Below are 15,525 nucleotides of genomic sequence, written 5' to 3' on the forward strand. Positions count from 1 at the left end.
CAGGGTTTCTCTGTGTAGCCCTGGCTGTCCTGGAACTCACTTTGTGGACCAGGCTGGCCTCGAACTCAGAGATCCACCTGCCTCTGCCTCCCGAGTGCTGGGATTAAAGGCATGCGCCACCATGCCCGGCCGCCTTGTGGGATTTTTAAGGCAGTTGTTGGCTCTGTAGATTGCTTTCAGTAACAAGCCATTACTCAAGTATTAGCTTCTGTCAGTCCGTAAGTATGGCGCGTTTTCCAGTCTTCTAAACGTCGTCCTCAATTTCCTCCTTCAGCGTTTTCATTCTTTGTTTGATTTTTGTTTGTTTGTGGTTTTGGTTTTTGAGACGAAGTCTCTCAGCATTACTCTGGCTGTCCTGGAACTCACTATGTAAACTGGGCTGGAAGAGATCTACCTGCCTCTGCTGCCCAGGATTAAAGGCATGTACCACCCAGCCCAAGCACTTCAATTAAGGGGTGTGTGTGACCAAACCTGGCCTCACCAGAGGATATTTTTATTTTTGATTTTTGAGACAGGGTTTTTTTTGAGACAGGGTTTTTTTGTAGACCAGGCTGGCCTCGAACTCAGAAATCCACATGCCTCTGCCTCCCTAGTGCTGGGATTAAAGCCCTGAGCCACCATGCCTGCCTGGCTCAGAGAATTTGATAAGAACTCTTTGTAAAGGTATGTGGGAAGCTTTCCTCCCCCCTCCCATCTTGAGCTAATCTAACTCAGCTAAAAATACCAGTCTATTAATCACATAGCTGGCCTTTCTGGGGGGGTGGGTGGGGGTGTTTGTTTTTATGTTTCTGAATCAGGATTTTACTATGTGAGCAATCCTGAAACACACAGTCGTCCTGTTCTAGCCTCTGGAGAGCTGCTATTGCAGGGATGAGCTACCACTCCACTCAGTCTCCATCGTGAGTTATGTACTTTTTAGGGGCCCATTAGTAGAGCATTAACTCCTAGGGGCCACGACAACAAAGACACCTTTATCCCACAGGAGATCCCAACAATTTTCCCTATGAAATGAGAACAATATCCAGCCAAATTCTTTATTACAAAAGCTTATCCTGGGGCTTCGGGGGAGCCAGGTGTGACAGTGGTGCAGTGGTCACACCTTTAATCCTATCATTCAGCAGGCTAAGACTAGTTGATTTAGTCTTAGTTTGAAGCCAGCCTGGTCTACAGAGTGAGTTCCAGGATAGCCAGGGCTACACAGTGAAACCCTGTCTCCGGGAGCAAGGGAACATAAAAAGAAAGAAAATGTATTCTATATTTGGAGTGGAGTTGGGAAGGGCTGACTCTATTGGTCAGAAACTGACACAAGGTTCTAACCAATTCACCAGCCTTGTGCTTAATTCAGTCCAGGTCTGGACTTTTATTATTATTTTGGTTTTGTGTTTTTGTTTTTCAAGACAGAGCTACTCTGTGTAGCCCTTGCTATCCTGAAACTCATTCTGTAGGCCAGGTTGACCTTGAACTCCTACCTCTGCCTCTACCTCCTAGGTGCTGGGATTAAAGGTGTGTGCCACCACACCCTGCTTTGGTCTGCCTATTTTTGTGGGAATATCAACTCCGTTTCCTTTGTTGACCAAACACCATATTCCAAGTATACAAAGAACAGATGTTGCTTCATGTCCCACAGTGGTAGGAAGGCTCAGTCATCTGACCTGATGAAGATGAGCCTGAGTAGGTAGGAAAGCAGTTTTAAGAGAGAAAAAAAGTTATGAAAGCTATTAGGAAGAACCCCTTAGAGTTTTCTTGACATTATGAGCCACATTTTCCAGCTCTTCTCTTTTCTCTGACATAACATGAACACAGGCATATTATGACCATTTTACCTAACTTGTAATAGTCAAGAACACAGTATAACCTAAGGAAGTATCAGAGGAGGCATCCTTACTAACCAAATATTCTTAGGCTGTCCAGCCAGACTGACTCTATGGTTTTGTTTGTTTGTTTGGGGTTTTTTTTTTTTTTGGTGTTGTTCATTTGGGTTTTTCAATACAGTGTTGGGTTTCTCTGTGTATCCCTGGCTTTCTTGGAACTCACTCTGTAGACCAGGATGGCCTCTCACAGAGATTGTCCTGCCTCTTCCTCCTGAATGCTGGGATTAAAGGCCTTCACAACAACCAGTGAAGTTGGGTTTTGTTGTTGTTTTGGTTTATTTTTTCTGTTTTGAGAGCTTTCTTTGTCTTTTTAGTTTTAGTTTTCTTCTGACCATGATTATAGGTGTTGTGTTTTATAAAAAAGAAAGAGCCAGGAATATGTTTGGTAGAGGTGTGGTATGGTGAGGTGGAAGGGGGTGTCTCTGTGTGCCCATGCTAAGGCATCCCTTTGGGACCAGCCACATGACAGATATAGTATGGAATAGAGTTTATTTTTATTTTATTTTTTGGTTTTTCGAGACAGGGTTTCTCTGTATAGCCCTGGCTGTCCTGGAACTCACTCTGTAGTCCAGGCTGGCCTCCAACTCAGAAATTCACCTGCCTCTGCCTCCCAAGTGCTGGGATTAAAGGCATGTGCCACCACTGCTGGCTTGGAATAAGAGTGTATTAAGGGCATGGGAAGGGGAGTTGAGACAGAGAAAGGCAGGGGTGGGGGTGAGGCTGGCCAGGAACACATGGGGAAGGGGAGGGGGAAAGAGAGAGAAGAGAGGCAACAAGAGAGCGAGGAGGACCCCTTTTATAGTAAGCCAGGCATTAGCTGGCTGCTATCAGGTTATTAAGGGACAGAGCCTAGAAGGAATGCTAACAGTAGGCATGAGCTCATGAGTTTAAATTTTTGGAAATATCAGCCTTTAATCTCCAAGTTATTCTGTTGCTTGTTACTAGTAATTCTCTCTTGTCATTTTGTATATATTAATAATCCTGGAAATTAATACAGCAACAGTTATTCCATAACCAGTTAGTTCTCCCAAATTATCACATGGAGACCTTTTAACATTTCAAAGCTTAGGCCTTAGCTGGGCAGACTTTCAACTAGCTCACCTAAATTAACCCGACCACATAGCCCCATCCTACCTACCTAAAGTATGTTAGGAATAGCTTCTAGGCCCTCTGTCTCTGAAGCCTCCAGGAGAAAAGGTCTATCCCAGAGTTCTTTTCTCCCTCAGGAAGTCCAACCTCTACCTCTTCTGCCCAATCACAGGCTTTAGCCTTTTATTGATTGGCCAATTAACTTGGGAAACAAGGTTTACACCCAAAAGCTGATGTATGTGAGAATTCACTTGTCTTGGGGGCAACCAGATCTATGGGTGCAGAACTTAGCATTTGAATACATAGCAGCAGCAAAACAACCCCCCTTTTGTCTAAATCAAAAGGCTCTTTAAAAAACAAAACAAAAAACAAGGGGTTGGTGAGATGGCTCAGCAGGTAAGAGCACCCGACTGCTCTTCCAAAGGTCCTGAGTTCAAATCCCAGCAACTACATGGTGGCTCACAATCATCCGTAATGAGATCTGACTCCCACTTCTGGTGTGTCTGAAGACAGCTACAGTGTATTTACATATAATAAATAAATCTTTTTAAAAAAAAGTAAAAAAAATAAAATAAAAAGCAAGATACAGAAGATACAGTAATGTTGAGGTTTGGTCTATTATGTATTATAATGCGAAAGTCTATATTCCAAGGTATCCTCAAGATGAGTGAATTCTCATGTATGCCAGCTTTTGTTGTGCCATCCTTAATGTAAAAACTATTGGTTGAATAAAGAGCCCACAGCCTGTAGCTGGGCCGAGAAGTAGGCAAGGCTTCACTCAGTTCCTGGTTCCGAGTTCTGAAGCAGAAACCAGGAATATGTAGGTGGATAATGAGCACATGGCCACAAGGGCCGGCCAGTTGGAGCAGGAGCAGCCCAGATGGAACATGGCAGGTCGTTGACAGGGAAGTTGATAAAATAACAAAGGGTTGATCTCTGTCCAGCTCTAATGCTTTAAGACTTATTATAAATATAAAGGTTTTGTATCTTTTACTTGGGAACTAAGTGATCTAAGCTGGGGGTAGAAAACCCCAAATATTATTTACTGAAACACAGTAGCAACAATGAAACAATTATGACAATTATTACATAAGAGCTACATTCATAAAGTCCAGTCTGTCTGTATTTGGCTACTTTGAAGAAAGTATTTTATCATCTATCCTGTCTTGGTTAAGTTTAGTGTTTTGTACCTAAATAATTTTCTTTTTTTTTTTTTTTTTTTACATTTATATCTAAGTACACTGTTGCTGTCTTCAGACGCACCAGAAGAGGGCATCAGATCTCATTACTGATGGTTGTGAGCCACCATGTGGTTGCTGGGATTTGAACTCAGGACCTTTGGAAGAGCAGTTGGCACTCTTAACCACTGAGCCATCTCTCCAGCCCCCTAAATCATTTTCTATCATAACTAATATACCTTAAAACATTTTAAATCCTCAACAGTTTAAATTTAATTGTGAGACTCTATTTAGTCCAGATTTGGAAATAAATGGGCATTTACATTACGGCATGAAATGGATAGCGATATATTCAGTTTCAATGCCTTCTCTATAAGGTCATCCTTTGCCATGAATCAAATATTATTGATGGCAGGGGTAGAGACAAAGAGGCCAGACATGTAAGATCCAGATTTCAAAGCTTTTATACTTTTTATATAAGTCAAATCTTTTTTTTTAATTTATAATTAGAAAAAATGGGAGTGAAATATAAATCCTTTTATAACATTGTCTGTCTACTTCTCACTTGCAAAATGAACACTGCAAAGTTTTTCTCTGGCTGGTCTGAAATTCACTGTGTAGACCGGATGGACCACAGACTCACAGAGTTCTGGATCACCTGTTTTTGCATTCTGAGTGCTGGGATAAAAGTTATTCGCTACCATGCTCAGCCATTCTTTTTCCCTTTAGAAACTGTATTCGTTTTGTTTTGTTTTTTTGTTTTTCTTTGTTTTCCCATTTTGCTTGTGACTACTCTGTGGTGGTTCTGACCCATTCAGTGGCTTGAGCAACAGGAGCCCATGACAATCCTTAGTGGCTAGCTGTGCACTCTGGTCTTTGGTAGGCAACTGCTAGGCACAGTGGGCTGGCATACTTTCAGACAGTCTGTCACCTTGGGCTGAGTGAGCGTCACTGACCTCCGGAGTTAGTACAGTCCATTCCTTGGTCACAGCCTGTTCAACTGTGGGCTTACACTTCTGCCTTAATTAGGGTTTTATTGTGAAGAGACACTCTGGCAGCTTTTATAAAGGAAAATGTTTAACTGGGGCTGGCTTACAGTTCAGAGGTTTAGTCCATTACTGTCATGGCGAGAAGCATGGTGGCATGCAGGAGGACAAGGTGTTTGAGAGGTAGCTGATAGTTCTACATCCAGACCCGAAGGTAGCAGGAAGATGACAATGGACCCCTAGTGAGATACATCCTTTATCAAGTGATATACTTCCTCTATCCTCCCGCGCTGCTCACTGGAGATGGCGTCATGCGTATACAGAAGCTCGCCCGGCGAACATCTACATCAGACCCAGTCAGTGAGCCCCCGTGCTGTTTGTTGCATAGACTGGCAATGGGCATATTGCCATGGGAGGATCTGTGTTACAGAGTGATGGTAGACAGGTTGACCTAAAGTGCCTTTGTGAGGGGCTGATGTTCAGCCCCGCGATCGGTCACTACCAGACATCTTGGCTCCCTGAAAGATGCTTGGATCTGGTTAGTGAAGCAGCCAGAAATTAGAGCGGCTCCAGTGCTGGCAGCAAAGGTCAGGACAGCTCACTGGCCAGTGTTCTTGGAGGAGATGTCGATGACATCATCAGGATTCGCCATGGCAACAATGCCTGGAGCTGTCAGCAGCAGGCGTCTCCCCGGTCTTCTTCAGATTTATGATGTAGGTGCCATCACTTTGCCTTTTGTAGATGACTGCTTCTTGAAGTCAAGGTTAGTCCCACCAAAGTGGGTTCCTGCTGTGAGGACATCCTCCTTCTTCTACAGGACATCGAGACTCTGGACATTGTGTGAGTTTACTTTCATAATGAATGAACAGAAGCAGGAACCAAGCCCTATCGACTCCTCTTTTGGCAGTGTAAAAAAAGCCTTAGTTTTTTGTTTGCTTGGGGAGAAAATGATGTAATGACTCAATTGTAATAGTGTAAAAGGCAGCAAACCATGTAATACCACAATTCTGTCTGTAGCGCTTTAGAAGCTTTCAATCCTGTCTATGGGACACCTGAAAGAATCCCTTAACTGAGAGACAGGCCTGTCTGACCCATTCAGATAGTCTCCTGTTAGAGTTCTCTTTTGAAATAACACTTGTGTTATATAACCTGTGTTTGAACATTTCACTGTTTTAATGTGTCTTTTTATTATGATGATGAATTTTAGTAGATTTTATTCTAAAAATTGTAATCCAGCCGGGCGTGGTGGCACACGCCTTTAATCCCAGCGCACTCGGGAGGCAGAGGCAGGCAAATTTCTGAGTTCTAGGCCAGCCTGCCTGGTCCACAAAATGAGTTTCAGGACAGCCAAGGGATATACAGAGAAACCCTGCCTCGAAAAACCAAAAAAAAAAAAAAAAAAAAAAAAAATTGTAACCCCAAATCTAGAGATGTAGCCTTTGGTTCTAGCGTTTCCTCAATTTTGATAACACACACTGTTACGAAATACAATGCGGGGAGGGGTTACCTTTGATGGGCCTATCCAAGGTTCACTTATGCCATGCAACAGATCTGGTGTAAAACGGGTTTACTGAGGGAGGAGAGAGGAGTGAGGAAGGGATAGAAGCGGAGACCGAGCCTTGAGCGCGCTGGGGTGGGTGTGATGGAGTCCGGGAGGGGGAAAAGGGAGGAAGAGAGAGGAGTCCAAGAACAGAGTGGGCGGGAGAGAGCGCTGGGGTGGGAAAACAGGCCCTTTTTAGCCACAGCGCAACTAGTGCACCTGATGACAGCATTGGCAGGCAGGTGATGTCAACAGGTGTAAGCATTTGCTAGGTCCCTGAGAGCAGGTCACCACATGCACACCCGCAGGGACTTAAAATTATTTCTGTATAAACTGGTAAAAGAGTCTCGAACTATGGCTGGAGACAGACAAACTGAGTGGGGAGAGTATATGCTGCACCAGACCAAAGGCCCGAGTTTGCGCTCCAGCAACCATTTAAAAGGCAGAATGCGTCTCTCCGTAGAACATAGTTGGTAGAACTTGCCAAATAATAGCGCCGCAGGCATCATCCTGTTTCATCTCACCCAAGCCTGGAATTAAAAATGTACCACCATTCCCTGGACTGACTCTAGTTGTACTATGGAACACCTCCAAGGCTCATATAATTGAGAAATATGCACACACAAATAAATAAATAAAATGGAAGAAAAAACGTCTCAAATTAACTCTGAAGCTTCAGTTACCACTTAAAGATACCTTGTAATGATAGTGTGTAAATGTTTCCCTTCCCCAGTGGTGGCACAGGCCTTTAATCCCAGCATTTGGGAGGCAAAGGCAGGCTGATTTCTGAGTTCGAGGCCAACCTGAGGCTATACAGAGAAAATCCTGTCTCAAAAAACCAAAAAATAAAAAATAGGTATCTGCTTGGGGTTTTTTTGTTTGTTTGTTTTTTGTTTTTATGTTTTTCGAAACAGGGTCTCTCTGTGTAGCCCTGGCTGTCCTGGAATTTGCTTTGTAGACCAGGCTGGCCTCGAACTCAGAAATTCGCCTGCCTCTGCCTCCCGAGTGCTGGGATTAAAGGCGCGTGCCACCATGCCCAGCTTTAATTATTGATTTTTAAAAAATCACTATTTTACTATTGATCAGGACTGAAGGTTGTCAGCATAATAAAATTCTGTACTATAGGCCAAAATTGTATAAGTAAATTTAGACATTTATGTACTAAAATAGTTCCAGAATGCCCCAGGTAGAAAAATACTTTGTAAAATAGGGTTCCTGTTCCATTGCAGATATTAAAACTGGTAAGGGCAGAGTGAAACTTAACCTGCACCAAGCACTGGGTTTTATTCCTGTCAACATTGATATTTCTCTGCTAGTAAAATGAGCCAGTTCAAGCCAAATATATATATATATATATATATATATATATATATATATATATGCACAGGTTTATTGGGAAACAGCTCTCTCTGCGGGCAAGTTCCCTGGCCCCAAGGAAAGAGGCCAGGGAAGTTAACCGGGGAAGGAGATAGAGGACAGATGGAGGTGGGGAGAGAAAGGGTGGGGGAGGAGAAACAGAGGTTTAGAGACCAAAATGTCTGGATTATATAGGAAAGAGTCTGGGGAAGAAGGGAAGCCCACCCCCTGGGTTGGGAAAGTCAGGGTAGAAGATTGGATAAACCAAGTATAGACTGAGGGATGCTGAGGAGACCCAGAAGTCAGGTCTGCTTCAGTAACTAAGATATGCACTTCATTCAGCCCCTCGTCTCAGTCTGAAACCCAACAACAAACCAGGCATGGTGGCACACCTCTGTAATGCTAGCACTTGCAAGAGGTTCAAGGGTCAAGCTCAGCTATAGAGTGAATTTGAGGTCATAAACAAACATACAATATGGCATATGCAGGAAAAGTGGAAACCGTTATGTTAAAAACTGAATAATTCAGACTGAAAAAGACAAACGCCACATACTTTCTCTCATGTGGAGGTTCTATATATAAATGTACGTATTATATATATATATATATATATCTGCATTTATGTCTCTAGACTCTGGAGCTAGAAAAGGGATCATGAGAATGGGAGAAAGAGCGGGGCGGTGGTGGCGCACACCTTTAATCCCAGCACTCAGGAGGCAGAGGCAGGCAGATTTCTGAGTTTGAGGCCAGCCTGGTCTACAGAGTGAGTTCCAGGACAGCCAGGGCTATACAGAGAAACCCTGTCTCAAAAAACCAAAAAAAAAAAAAAAAAAAGAGAGAGAGAGAATGGGAGAAAGAGATGATGTAGGGTAATGAAGGACAGAGAAGAAGGAAGAGGGACTGGGCTGTCTTGGGCTTGGAAAGGTGACACCTGGGGCGTGGGGACCAAAGCATAAAGATGCAAAACCTCTGAAGGCTTGAGATGTTGTTTATTACATTTAACAACAAAGACAGAGAGCGTGAGAGACAAGCAAGGTAGAAACAAAGAGCAACCTTGATGTTGCATAAAAATACTCAAACAAAGGGAAAGTGGTTCGGCATGGCAATTCCTTTTGTAAAAAGTATGCACCAGAGCCCAAGTCAGGCTAGGGAGAACAAGGGGGCCAAAAATGCCTTCCTTCTTTTATCCCTAAAGGAGATGGTGTCTGAGTCTCCCTCCATTGAAGGAAGCCTCACTTCAGGATCTGAGGTGATTGGCCTAACCTTGCAAAAGGGAAGAGGAAGGAAATACAAGCCTTTGCCAGGCTTGCTACCTTTGATAAGGAAAACAGTTTCTCACCGTGAGCTTTATATTTCTATGTAGCTGAGCTATAACAGGGCCCCCAGAAAGGCCAAATGTGAGTTCCTGTTTTAAGCGCTAATCTTTAGCAAAGTCATTACAAATGGAAATGTTTTATAAAAGTGAGAAAATCCTGTTTTGTAAGTCAATAGTGTACTGGCCGGGGAAATTCTTTAGCAGATCCCAGCAGGTCTCGATGACTCAGGAAATCTCATAATCACATTTTTTTGGCCCAGTTTTTCTCAGGGAATACAGATGGTATCAGGGTCCCCTTTTCCTCTAGGCTTTATTTTCATGGGCTGTGTAAATGAAGAGTCTGTGGATTGCTAGAGAGTGGAAAGAGTGGATCGGAAAGGAGGAAGTGGCAAGATCAGCGGACAAATGAGAATCGCACTTGAGAAAACTCAAGATTTCCACAGAGTTCACCTTTAGTTACGATACAGCCTCCAAAGGTTTGAATTAATGGCCTATGGTTATTTTGATCGTTTCCAAATATTTATTAATTTTTGTAAGTTGCAATTGTGTCATCTTTGTTAGGTCTCAGAAATCCGGGACAATCGGCCGAGGCGCCTATTAACATATCTAAGCAGTGACTGCCAGCTTCCGGGCTGCGGCTCCTTCCTGAGCATCTCATCCTACTCCCTACCTTTCACTCTCAGTGGCGGGGCTTCCGCTTCTTGTCCTCCAGCCTGACACTGTATAAATCCAGCCATTTTGGTTGCCCGGCCCTCTTGGCTTCTCGGCCTGAACCACCTCTCTGGGTCAGCAGCTCCTCTTGCTCTCCCTCCTCCTCCTCTCCTCTAAGGGTCTGGTTTAGTGGGCCAGCCATGTTTTAGCCTGGATCTTCCCGCTGCCTGCTTCCTCTGCGATAAAAATCTTCATACTTCATACCTCCTGCTATTTCTGGGAGTTTTAAAATTCCAATTAGTCTGCCCATTTTGGATCTTTGATTCTGTTACCTAGGACTTCTAATTTGGTACAGGGAGGGGGGAAGAAAACTTGCTTGAGTTTTAAATTTTTCTTCATTTTTTTTTTTTTTAAGACTTGGAAGTTGAGTTACTGTAACTTCACAATGTAAAACCGGCTGGGTACCACCTCTTCCCCACTGCACCTCAAGTGTATCCTGCACATTTATGGGTACCTAAAGGGTTGTTCCCCTTTGTATATCTTCCTGACTAACCCAATCCAAGGAGGAAATACATTGTCTTAAAGCCATCACACATCTTGGATAGACCTCCTGACATCTCTAACCAGTTAGACTGAAGTATCACCTATCTTTGGTGTCTTTATGATCAGGCATTCAGAATCGCTAATCTTTATCTACATCAAACAGGAGAAGAGAAAGGAAAAATGAAGGACTAAATATCAGAGGTATAGTGGGAGGGAAAAGCCAAATGCTATTGAAATGCTATTATCTGAAAATAAATGAAAGGGGTTTTAAACAGCTAGCTCAGAATAAATAAGAGGTAAGACTTTTCTTTAAGAAATCCACATGCTGGCTGGAGAGATGGCTCAGCAGTTAAGAGCACTGACTGCTCTTCCAAAGGTCCTGAGGTCAAATCCCAGCAACCACATGATGGCTCACAACCATCTGTAATGGGATTAATGCCCTCTTCTGGAGTGTCGATTGCTACAGTGTACTCACATATAAAATGAAGTCTTTAAAAGAAAAAAAAAGGACTAGCTTTAAAAAAAAAAAAAAGAAATCCACACGCATGTCTTACCTTCTGAGCACCTCTTAACTCTCATGCTTAAGTCTATATTAAAATATTGGTATTAAGCCCCAGCTCTTATTAAGAGGAATGAATAAACCAGTGGGCCATCAGCTGACAACAGCGAGGTCTGGGTCCTATAAAGAAGTCATTGATATTCACTTGAAAAGACAGTGTGTATGGCTGGACCGACAAGGCTTGCATTGATACCTGGCACCGGTCTGAGTAACTCTTCTTATGGGATGGGCTGTCCTTGGGGCCCACATTGGCACCACAGGTGATTCAAAACATGGTGATTCAGAGGTACTTTATTCAGAGCCAAATGGCTTAGGAAGCATTGCCCGAATTAGTGTGTTCCAACGCAGAAGCAGTTGCTTGAACTTGCAAAAGAAAGAAACAAAAGAAAGACATGAATCAGGGGGACCTGAGAGATGGCTTGGTCAGCAAAATGTTTGCTGTATAAGCACGAGGACCTCAGTTCTTATCCCCTGTACCTCCATAAAAAGATGAGTGAGGAGGCCAGGTGTGGTGCCATGACTTAGTCCCAGCACTCAAGAGGCAGATCTGAGTCCAGACCAACCTGCTCTATATATTGAGTTTCTAGTACCTGGTCTACATATTGAGTTCCAAGCCAGTCAGGGATACATAGTGAGACCCTGAAAGGTCGGGTTAGTTTTGGTTTGTTTTAAAGGATGTGGCAATATGTTCCTGTAACTCTCCAAAGCCAGAGAGACAGACAGAAGAATCCCTGGGGCTCATTGCTAGTCAGCCTAGGTGAGTGAGTCATAGATTCAATGAGAGCTCTTGTCTCAACAGTAAGGAGGAGAGCAACTGAAGAAGATACCCAGTTTTTGACCTCTGGCTGCGGCACCCATGTATGTATATCAACATAAAGTAAGGAAAGACCAGAAGGAAGAGATGAAGGAAAAGAGAGAGAAAGGCATTTACCAAGTACATCAACAAGGACATTGGAAAGGTGGGTTACAAGGATGGAGAGAAGACTCAATGACTAAGAACACTTGCTACTCTTGTAGCAAGGACCCAAGTTCGAGTCTTAGCACCTACATGGCAGCTCACAATTAACTTTAACTCCAGTTCCAGGAATCTTTTTTTTGTTTTGTTTTTTGTTTGTTTGTTTGTTTGTTTTTGGAGACAGGGTTTCTCTGTATAGCCCTGGCTGTCCTGGAACTCACTTTGTAGACCAGGCGGGCCTTGAACACAAATCCACATGCCTCTGCCTCCCAAGTGCTGGGATTAAAGGCGTGCGCCACCACGCCGGGGCCCCTATTCACTTTAAATCTTGATTACTCAATTGCTTTAGAGAGTTAACACGTGGCTTCTCATTTCCATTTATAAAGCAGAAGTAACAACAGCATTTACTTTGAGTAGTTATTGGCACAATTAAGTAAATGATCCATAAAGATTCTAAGTTCTGACAGGCAGGAAGTGGTCACGGGTTTGTACTGTCATGGTGTGCATGGTGTTTAGCCTAATTCATCTCAGATGTCAAGGACTGTGATTCACATGACCTCAAACCTTTCATTGAGGACTCGCTTTGTAGTCTTTTACTTGATATGAAATAGACAAAAGGATCTAAGATGTCAGGGAACATCGTGGCTTTTACTTTTGTTACATTGTGTGTGTGTGCATGGGTGCTTGTGTGGGGTGTGAGGTTGCCTGCATAGATCAGAGGACAACTTATGGAAACTGATTTTCTCCCTTCTACCTCATGGATCCCAACCATCCAACTCAGTTCTTCAGACTTGTCAACGGCGACCTTTGCCCGCTGAACCACCATGCGGGTCACTTAGTGTGGCTTTTAAATACTTTTTCCTAACAGTGCCTTTGAGAATCTCTGTGAAAGGCAAGAGAAGTTTTACAGGCTGTCTGGGATGTGCTTTGCATGTATTTCAGCTTTTGCTGTTCAGTTTCAGGAGGAATGGATCTGTGATGATGACAGTCTGACCGCCCCCCCCCCCCAAGCCAGTGTTTATGGGTACATAATCCAGATATGACACGACTCACCAGGCAGTATAAGTCACTGGGATTCTCTGTTGAGCCAAACTGAGCCAAAACTTTTCTTTTGGCATTGCATGCCCCAAGGACTCACACTGTTCCCTCTGGCCTTTCTAAGCTCTTGTGATTGATGACACAAAAGAGTGGTGTATGTGTGTATTGCCTACTTGGACAAAGATCAGTTCTTTTACTGCCTTCCTGGGTGATATAGAAGTAGTTTAAAGAAAAGTTCAGATTCCTATACTTTACTAAATATTCAAGAATTTGGAATTGGAAAAAAAACAGCAATAGCATTGATGAGGCAAAAGCGTGATTTAAAAAAGAGCATTACAGTATATTCTTTGTGTATCCTTTCCTATTTAATGGTGTTTGACACATAGGTGCTTAGTCAGTGCTTGATTTAAACGAGAAATCATCCTTCCTAGAGTCAAATACTTATTAGTGACACTACCTGTTGTGTTGGCTGAGCTTAAATCCAGGATTCGACAGAACAGCTCTACTGATTCTATTGTGAAATATATATTGGCTGATTTTAATGACTAACTATAAAAGGTCTATTAATCATAGGTTTTACCCATATGGCGGAGGGCACTGTTTTGTATTGCTTGGCTTTTTGAAGCAGATGTTCTCTATTGTACCTCTGGCTGGCCTCAAACTCACCCTGTAGTCTATGTTGGCCTTGAACTTGACTCCTCTTGTCTCAGCCTCCTGATGCTGGAATTACAGGCCTGGCTGCAGCGAAACGACTTGCAAATTTCATCACTGAGTTAGATGACGGAGACAAGGCACACACACATAACTATTCTGTCCTGGGCTCCTCAGACTGTCACTGAGGTCTGTGCTTGAGGTTTGGTTTTTTGGTTTGTTTGTTTGTTTGCTTTGACATAGTTCAACAACACATGCCAAGGCAACTTGCTTCCCATGGGTTAAAGCTTTTCTTTCCAAAGGATCTTGTGTGAGGACAGTTTCAGTATCATCCTCACTAGAGACATGAGATAGAAATTAACTGGCAAGTGATTTTCTTCAGCCATCAGATTTACATTGAGAGCAAATGTAAACCGTCTAAGTAGTGAGAGTGTTGCAGAAGAAGAAGCTGAACTCAAGTGTGCCTTTGTCTTCTCTATACTTAACCCGGCATTTCCTAGGAGGTGCTCATCCTTGCTACATTTTGCTAGTTTCCTAAGAAAGATTACTTGATGAGTCATTGGCAGAAGTATCCAAATATAGCTTCCAGAAAATAGAATCCTGAGCCCCGGTAAAACAGAGCTTTGAAAAGGCTACAGCCTCACAGCCAAAGTGCGATCACTTCCTGCAGGAAACTATTTTCTCCTTTTCTTTAATGACAAATAGAATTGACATTAAAAGATTTTTTTTCCCCTTTGTGCTTTTGCTTTGTTTTCCTAAAGATCTATTTCCTATGATACAGGAGAGCAAAATAGAAGTTGGATCTTGCCATCCCTCAAAAACAAAAACAACACCCCCCAAAAACCAAAAAACAAGAAACCACAACAACAAAACCACCACCAACAACAACACCCTAACACCCCTAAAGTGATTCCTATGGGAAAGTTTTTATTCTTGCCCCTCTTCCTCCATCGATCACCACATACTCCTTCCCTCAGCGTGCCCCAGACATACCAGACTGGCATCTATTCCTGGACATGCCAAATTCACTCCCACTCCAGGGCCTTTGACCTTGTTGAGATAGTTCCTCCAGACATCACATGGCTGCTTTCTTCTGTCATTCAGGCCAGCTCAGCTGCCAGCCTCCTCCTCTGACAGACATACTCTGACGATCCATGCCAACTAACCTGTCCTTTGTTCCTTTGTTGACCCTGACTCCGTGTGGCCTACTTTGCTCTGTTTATAGTGCTATCTATCTCCTGCATTGACCCTGATTATTTTCTCTTGATCTAGGTAATGGGAAGATCTACTTCCCTTTACTGAGTCACCTGGAGTATCTAGGAGTTTAGATCCAAAATCTAATGGGACCTTTGATGCAGACGGCACAAAGGGGAAAACACAAACGTGGGCCAGTAGTGGTGGGGGAGGTGGAAGTCTACAGAATGCTCCCTCCATGGGCCTTCACTAAGCTAAAGAGTCTTGGAAAGAGTGATTTGGGTCCTCTACCTGGCAGCTGCAGTGGGACTTACAATGGAGGATCTTCGCTTTATCATGCTATGGCTGTTATTAAAAATGTCCCATTCACATGAGCTTAAAAGAGCAATTCTATCTCCATGCTCTTGTATCGGGTCCAATGTGGTAGGATCTTATCTGTGACCAGAGGAGTAATCTCTGTTCCAGATGAGGACATCAAGCTTGAGAAAGGTTAAGCAACTTGTCCACCCCTAGACACATCAGAGGTGGACTCTGAACTCAGATCCGTTGTGGTGGACAAGATGTGGCCTTTCTGACTCCAATATGTTTAAAAGGCTTTT

The sequence above is a fragment of the Mus caroli genome, unplaced genomic scaffold (genome assembly GCF_978045245.1).
Source record: "Mus caroli unplaced genomic scaffold, Mus_caroli_1 scaffold_14, whole genome shotgun sequence".
Lineage (NCBI taxonomy): Eukaryota > Metazoa > Chordata > Mammalia > Rodentia > Muridae > Mus > Mus caroli.